The sequence below is a fragment of the Coregonus clupeaformis genome, chromosome 6, assembly GCF_020615455.1.
Source record: "Coregonus clupeaformis isolate EN_2021a chromosome 6, ASM2061545v1, whole genome shotgun sequence".
Classification (NCBI taxonomy): domain Eukaryota; kingdom Metazoa; phylum Chordata; class Actinopteri; order Salmoniformes; family Salmonidae; genus Coregonus; species Coregonus clupeaformis.
Genome location: NC_059197.1, coordinates 39,502,533 through 39,511,436, shown reverse-complemented (window position 1 = coordinate 39,511,436; position 8,904 = coordinate 39,502,533).

Sequence of the window (8,904 nt, the reverse complement as noted above, 5' to 3'; positions counted from 1 at the left end):
CATGTAAGGCTCTAGATTGCAGGAAATGGAGGTACTCAGCAGAAACACCTTGTTAAAAAATCCTGGAGAGAACGCTGGCAGGGTTCTGAAACTCTGTTCGCTGTTCTTGAACTCTGTTCTGACCACTCTCCAGTCTGCTTATTGACAGTCCAGGAGGCAGGACAGGGATGATGGATGTGGATTCTCAGCTTGAAATAGAAAGACTTTAACATATTTCAGATGGAGCTTGTGAGAAACCATAAGCATCAGGTTTTGATCAACCTCCTTCAATCCCTAATAGAATAGAAGACACTGTGTCACGGATTCTGCCGAGGCTGCTCCTCCTCCTAGTTCGGGCAGGCTTCGGCGTTCGTCGTCCCCGGAGTACTAGCTGCCACCGTTGTATGTTTCTATGTGTGATTGCTTTTGTCTGTCTGTCACACCTGTGTCCGTTTGTGTCTGATTACGTGTTCTATAAGTTGCCTGTGTTGATTTGGTTAGGTTGTGTGTTGTTTTCCGCCTGTCCGTAGTGCTGCGTGTTTTGTATCTGTTTTCTTGTTTATTTGTTATACGCATGGGTTGCGTATTGCTCGCCTCGGTTTTGTTGTTGAGGCCGTTTACTCTATTTTTGCCTAGTGGTTTTCTCAGTAAACTTTGTTGGACTAAACTTCGGTGTCCTGCGCCTGACTTCCACACTCCATACACCTCAGCCCTTGACAGAACAACACACCACTATGGAGTCAGCAGGAGCAGTGGCGGCACCCAAGTCGCTGGAGGATCGGATCAGCGATCAAGACACCATGATCCGGCAACTTGGGGCCGCCATGAACGAGGTGTCCAACACTCTGCGCCGGTTGGTTACTGGAGAGGTGCCCACGCCTTCTCACACCATCCCATCACCAACGGCCAGTCCTCCTCTCTCAGCACCGGAACCCAGTGGCGTTCGGCTCTCGCTCCCGAGGGCATATGACGGTTCTGCAGCCGGGTGTCAGGGGTTCCTCCTGCAGGTGGAACTCTACCTGGCCACCATACACCCAGCGCCCTCGGGATACGAGAGCGTCTCCGCCCTCATCTCCTGTCTATCCGGCAAGGCGTTGGAGTGGGCCAACGCCGAATGGAGGGGAATAGACGCCGCTACCATCACCTACGCGGAGTTCTCCCACCGCTTCAGGGCTGTCTTCGATCACCCACCTGAGGGGAAGGCGGCGGGGGAGCGTCTGTTCCACCTCCGACAGGGGAAGAGGAGCGCACAGGAGTTCGCCCTGGAGTTCCGGACTCTAGCGGCGGATGCGGGGTGGAATGAGAGGGCCCTCATCGACCATTACCGGTGTAGCCTATGAGAGGACGTTCGTCGTGAGCTGGCCTGCAGGGACACCAACCTTCGACCAGTTGGTGGACATCTCCATCCGGCTCGACACCCTGCTGGCTACCCGTGGACGTCCCGAGTGGGGGTCGTCCATTCCACCCTCCAGCACCTCCGAGCCGATTCCCATGGAGCTCGGGGGTGCTGGCGCTAGAGAGAGGAGGAGAGAGAACCCGAGGGGGCCATCCCCTGCACCAACTGTGGCCGTGGAGGACACACCGCGGCCAGGTGCTGGGGGAGGGTCTCCTGGGAGAGGGGACAACAGGTCACGCACTGGGGAGTCATTTCAGGTGAGTAGGCGCCCCACTTACCCAGAGCTCTCTGTTGGTCACATGAGTATACCTGTGAGATTTCCACAGGTGGCACCTCATTCCCAGCATAAGGCGCTAGTAGATTCAGGCGCAGCTGGGAATTTTGTTGATCGTGCATTTTGTTATAGGTTAGGAATTCCCCTTCGGCCGGTAGAAGCCCCCTTTCCTGTTCACGCCCTAGACAGCCGGCCGTTGGGGTCGGGGCTGATCAGAGAAGTCACAGCACCACTTAAGATGACGACGCAGGGGGTCATGAGGAGATCATTCAGTTTTATCTGATTGACTCTCCTGCATATCCCGTGGTGCTGGGGCTTCCCTGGTTAAGCGCCCATGATCCTACCATTGCGTGGCAACAGAGGGCTCTTATGGAGTGGTCTGCCCAGTGTGTAGGGAGATGTCTAGGTGTTTCCTTAGGGGCGACCTCGGTAGAGAGTCCGAACCAAGTGCCCGCAATGCGCATTCCCCCTGAGTATGAGGATTTAGCACTTGTGTTCAGCAAAACGAGGGCAACACGGCTACCGCCTCATAGACAGGGGGATTGTGCGATAGATCTCCAAACAGGAGCGGCACTTCCGCGGAGCCGTGTGTATCCCCTGTCTCAAGAGGAGACAGCGGCTATGGAGACTTACATAGCCGAGTCCTTGGCACAGGGATACATACGGTCCTCCACTTCCCCGGTTTCCTCGAGTTTCTTCTTTGTGAAGAAGAAGGACGGGGGTTTGCGCCCGTGTATTGATTACCGTAGTCTCAATCAGATCACGGTTAAGTACAGTTACCCTCTTCCACTGATTGCGACTATGACAGAATCATTACGCGGAGCGCGGTTCTTCACAAAGTTGGATCTCAGGAGCGCGTACAATCTGGTGCGCATTAGGGAGGGGGATGAATGGAAAACTGCATTTAGCACCACCTCGGGTCATTACGAGTATCTCGTCATGCCATACGGGTTAATGAATGCTCCTTCAGTCTTCCAATCCTTTGTTGACGAGATTTTCCGGGACATGCATGGGCAGGGTGTGGTAGTATACATCGACGACATCCTAGTGTACTCTTCTACACGAGCCGAGCATGTAGCCCTGGTGCGCCGAGTGTTGAGAAGACTGTTGGAGCATGACTTGTATGTCAAGGCAGAGAAATGCCTGTTCTTCCAGGAGTCCGTCTCCTTTTTGGGTTATCGGTTGTCCGTGTCTGGTGTGGAGATAGAGGTAGACCGTGTGTCGGCCGTGCGTAATTGGCAAACTCCAACCACTGTAAAAGAGGTGCAGCAGTTCTTGGGTTTTGCTAATTACTACCGGAGGTTTATCCGGGGCTTTGGACAGGTTGCAGCTCCCATTACGTCCCTGCTAAAGGGGGGTCCGGTTCGTTTGCAGTGGTCAGCTGAGGCGGACAGGGCATTTGTCAAACTGAAGAACCTGTTCACCTCGGCCCCGGTGCTGGCGCATCCGGATCCCTCTTTACCATTCCAAGTAGAGGTAGACGCGTCCGAGGCCGGCATTGGGGCAGTCCTGTCGCAACGGTCCGGCACGCCACCTAAGCTCCGCCCCTGTGCGTTCTACTCTAAGAAGCTCAGCTCGGCGGAGCGTAATTATGACGTTGGGGACAGGGAGCTGTTAGCTGTAGTCCAGGCCCTAAAGGTGTGGAGGCATTGGCTTGAGGGGGCTCAACACCCTTTCCTCATTCTGACTGATCACCGTAACCTGGAGTACATCCGGGCAGCTAGGAGATTGAACCCTCGTCAGGCTATTTGGAACATGTTCCTGACCCGGTTTGTTTTTAAGATCACATACATCCCAGGGTCCCAGAACGGTAAGGCAGACGCCCTGTCCCGGCGGTATGACACAGAGGAGAGGTCCATTGAGCCTACTCCCATACTGCCAGAGTCTTGTCTGGTGGCTCCGGTGGTGTGGGAGGTCGATGCGGAGATCGAGCGGGCACTGCGTACCGACCCTACTCCCCCCGAGTGTCCGGTGGGGCGGACGTACGTTCCGCTCGAGGTTCGTGATCGCCTTATTTATTGGGCTCATACATCACCCTCCTCTGGACATCCAGGTATTGGCCGGACAGTGCACTGCCTTAGCGTGAAATACTGGTGGCCAACGTTAGCTAGGGATGTGAGGGTTTATGTCTCCTCCTGCTCGGTGTGCGCCCAGTGTAAGGCGCCTAGACATTTGCCCAGGGGAAAGTTACATCCCCTGCCCGTTCCACAACGACCATGGTCCCACCTCTCGGTGGATTTTGTGACCGACTTACCCCCCTCCCAGGGGAATACCACCATTTTGGTCGTTGTGGATCGGTTTTCCAAGGCCTGTCGTCTCCTCCCAATGCCGGGTCTCCCTACTGCCCTACAGACCGCTGAGGCCCTATTTACCCACGTGTTCCGGCACTATGGGGTCCCCGAGGATTTTGTGTCTGACCGAGGTCCCCAGTTCACCTCCAGAGTCTGGGGGGCGTTCATGGAACGCTTGGGGGTCTCGGTGAGCCTTACCTCGGGGTACCACCCAGAAAGCAATGGGCAGGTTGAACGAGTCAACCAGGATGTGGGTAGGTTTCTGAGGTCCTATTGCCAGGACCGGCCGGAGGAGTGGTCTAGGTATATCCCCTGGGCAGAGATGGCCCAGAACTCTCTCCGCCACTCCTCCACCAATTTAACACCTTTCCAGTGTGTTTTAGGTTATCAGCCGGTCCTGGCACCATGGCACGAGAGCCAGATCGAGGCCCCCTGCGGTGGATGAGTGGATTCGGCGCTCGGAGGAGACGTGGGACGCTGCCCATGTCCATCTGCAGCGGGCCATCCGTCAACAAAAGGCGAGCGCCGATCGCCACCGCAGTGAGGGACCGGTATATGCACCGGGAGATCGAGTCTGGCTCTCGACTCAAAACCTGCCCCTCCGCCTGCCCTGCCGGAAGCTGGGTCGGCGGTTTGTGGGGCCCTTTAAAGTCCTGAGAAGATTGAACGAGGTGTGTTACAGGTTACAACTGCCTATTGAGTACAAGAATATTAACCCCTCGTTCCATGTGTCTCTTCTCAGGCCGGTGGTAGCTGGCCCACTCCAAGAACATGAGATAGGAGAGACCCCTCCGCCCCCTTTGGACATCGAGGGGGTCCCGGCGTACAGGGTCCGGACCATCTTGGACTCGAGGCGCCGGATGGGTGGTCTCCAGTATCTCGTGGAGTGGGAGGGGTACGGTCCGGAGGAACGGTGCTGGGTGCCTAGGAGGGACATCCTAGATCCATCCCTCCTGACGGAGTTCCACCGTGGGCATCCCACGCGCCCGGGTCCGCGTCCTCCTGGCCGTCCCCGAGGCCGGGGTCGGCGCACGGCTGGTGCCGCGCGTCAAGGGGGGGGTACTGTTACGGATTCTGCCGAGGCTGCTCCTCCTCCTAGTTCGGGCAGGCTTCGGCGTTCGTCGTCCCCGGAGTACTAGCTGCCACCGTTGTATGTTTCTATGTGTGATTGCTTTTGTCTGTCTGTCACACCTGTGTCCGTTTGTGTCTGATTACGTGTTCTATAAGTTGCCTGTGTTGATTTGGTTAGGTTGTGTGTTGTTTTCCGCCTGTCCGTAGTGCTGCGTGTTTTGTATTTGTTTTCTTGTTTATTTGTTATACGCATGGGTTGCGTATTGCTCGCCTCGGTTTTGTTGTTGAGGCCGTTTACTGTATTTTTGCCTAGTGGTTTTCTCAGTAAACTTTGTTGGACTAAACTTCGGTGTCCTGCGCCTGACGTCCACACTCCATACACCTCAGCCCTTGACACACTGATCCTGCCAGTTTTGTTGGTCAATTTAGACTCATGCATGCGTTTTGAGTCTGTCTGGACAATGTCATCACCAATTAATCAAATGAAGATAAACTCCTTGCAACTAGGGCATGCAAAGTTGCAACGTCTGGAGCACCTGATCCTCCTTCAAGGCAGCTGAGCCTCTTCGCTCTACATGCTACTGATAAAGCCAATATGTTTCTGATAAGAGAACGGATACTGAGATTATGGGGGGGGGGGGCTTTATTGAATACACATTGGTCACTGATCAAATTATCAAACGTGCAACCCCCCCTTCCCCTCTCAACAGGAAGGTCTAGTTAGTTTCCAGCCGTGAAGGTGTGTAGTACGGTCTCCAGCTTGTTTACATTGAGACTGGGTGTACCATGTGCTGACACTGAAGCAGACAAAACAGAATGTGTGTTTCATGGAACCAACACCTGGCTTAGGTGTCAGATAATTACTGAACTTCTTTAAATAGATTCAATCAATAACTGTTAGGGCGGGGCCAATGAAAACCACTAGCTCCATTGTTCGGTAGGACCAAGACCTTAGGAATTCCTCACTAAAGCAATCATAGCTCAGGACATACTTGATGATCATGTCAAACATGATAATTTGACTAAATTGGGGCTTGGGATAGAATATTAAAGGGTTGTACATAGACTTTAACTTGAGAAATGTATATAATATTGTTTAGGTTTCTGGTCCTTTCTCTGTCGACCTCAGAGGCCATATGATGCCCAGTTGTTTCACATAATATTTTGTGGGTTAAACATACCCTTCATCAAATAGACATTTATAACTTCGACCTTTTGTGTACAATAATACTACGTTTTTAACTGGTCTGTCCGTTGTTGTGATAACGTCTGGGGCTGAGAAGTGTTAGTCATTTTATTGTGATGACCAGCACATTTATTAATTCACACTGAATGTATAAAAACTTTTTTAACTGTATTCCTAGAGTACAATATTAAAATGTATAAAATAACATAAGTAATATCTACAATAATATATCACAATGTTATTCCTCTCAAAGCTACATACATACCCTGTTGGAGGTCTTGTGTAGGTCTAGATCTGTAATTGATTGTTCACAGGTTTGCGTGTGTCAACATTTGACTGCAATTACTCATTTGTTAGCCTAATTACTCACATTGCTAGCCTGATTGTGCTAACATGGACATTAGAAGCCAACACAGGAAGATATGCCAGATATGCTTCACTGAGTTGGGGTCATTTTAAGGTGCAGTCATGACCTATGCTGTAACTCCGTTGGTCTCTAAAATGCATCATACCGGTTGTATTTCTGTATTTTGAAAGTTATAGATCTTGAAAACTTGATTGCTGACATGCAAAACATTTTGGGTCTATATCAACAATGGACTAATGAAACAAAAACAAAATATTTTGGGGTGGAGTTTTCCTTTAATATATAGTGTTTTTGTTATTGTTTCATTGCTTTTATCTACAGTATATTGTGTGCATCTAGTTAGATGATCTTATCTTGTAAGTTACATCAGGCGCTATCAGAGAGTTTGCAGGTTCTCAGGCAATTCTAGCAAAGACTTGATCCAATTTGTAAGTCGCTCTGGATAAGAGCGTCTGCTAAATTATGTAAATGTAATACCTTTCTCTGTATGCTTGGTTTGGACATGTCTAGTCTAATACAGGCATTATTATACTAATTACACTTAAAGTGGCAATATGTAACTTTTTTGGCGACCCTACCAAATTCACATAGAAATGTTGATTATAGATCCTCTCTCTCTCTCTCTCTCTCTCTCTCTCTCTCTCTCTCTCTCTCTCTCTCTCTCTCTCTCTCTCATGGTTACAGTAAATCATTAGTTACCACCCAAAGCATTACTAGGACATCTGACCTCATGCTGTATCCTGAACAACACTATTCTTCCAATGTTTAATTATTTAAGACTAATGGCCTCAGCTGACGAGTCTGCTTGGGAGGCAAAGAATGTGTTCTGGAAGGATGGAGTGTTTTCTCCCCAAAAAATTACAGGTCTAATCACTATTTTAGCTGATGTCTGGTGCTCCTCCTTTGTGCAAATAATGTTTAATCTTTTGTATACCAGTGTCGTTGGTAGACATTTACATTACATTTTTACATTTTAGTCATTTAGCAGACGCCCTTATCCGGAGCGACTTAAAGTAGCGAGTGCATACATTTTTGTATGGTTTTTTTTCTTCACCGTACTGGCCACCCATGGGAATCGAACCCACAACCCTGATGTTGTAAGCGCCATGCTATAAAACGGAGCCACACGGGACCATAGTCTAAAATTTGTTTGTGAATGACCAAAGGCCCTTTGCAACTGGAAAACAGTAGGAGTCCTGAGGCAAGCCTGATTGGAGCGGATCAACATCAGGGAATCTTGATGTTAATGCAGTATGTCGCCACTATGAAGAATACTGTTTGTCTTGGGCAACAGGCCCTATTTGCATGTGTGCTACAGCCTGTGTGTCAAGTTTATGTCTGAAAGAATAATGAGTGTTGGCCCCGACTCCTGCCAGAGAAAGAAACCCTGTTTGACCCCCCCCCCCCTTCTCACCTCGAAATCCAAATATGTGTCCCGGGACACAAGTGAAGGATGGACAATGACAGCCTTGTCAGTGGTGAGATGTTTGGAAAGTAATGGGCTGCACTTCCTGTTCTGAAGTGAAACTGTTCACAGGTGTTTGGAGAGGAAGTGACCCACGAGTCACCTTCCAGTGATCTACCTCCAACACAAACCTCCAACCGACACAACAGATCTGAAACCGATGATTTGAGTTCTGGTTATCCTCTAGAATTTAGATTCTCCCCCTTAACCCACAGTGAACCCTGGAAATGGGACTCTTATTAGGTAATCATCTGGGTAATCATTGACATTAGGGTCCTCTGGTGCAGTGCTGAGCTAGCCAGCATCATGGTATAGTAGCACTGGTTCAGTGAGATGGTGCAGAGCTCCAACCTGACAGTCATGGCTGACTGAAAAGTGATATATTTCAACCCAATTTTTGGATGGAAAGCAAATAGGAAGTTCGGTTCTGCTTATACTTTATGAGCTGGCTAGCTAAATACGTTTTTCCATAGCCGCAGAAGCATTTCGTATTGCAGGTGACACTAAAGCCATAGCACTGTGAAGCAAATGTTTACCATTAAGTACTTAATGGGATATAGAGGGCTCCCCCACACTCCATTCAAATAAACCTGTTTGCAATAGTGCTAGGATATACTCTGAGATTGTATTACAGCAATGAAGGTTTTACCTGTAAGAGAAAGGGGGGAAGCTCAGTGAATAATATATCACCTAATGCCTGTACAATATGCTGATGGAAACTCTCATAAAAGAGGAATTCTGGCCATGAGCAGAATGCTCTCTGAGATCCAGGGATATATACCCAGCAGTCTCTCTGCTTCCATGGAGACCCCATAGGTAGGAGCTGTTGTCAAAACGTCATCGGAATGCCTCTCAAGCTGATGAATAGCTCAGAG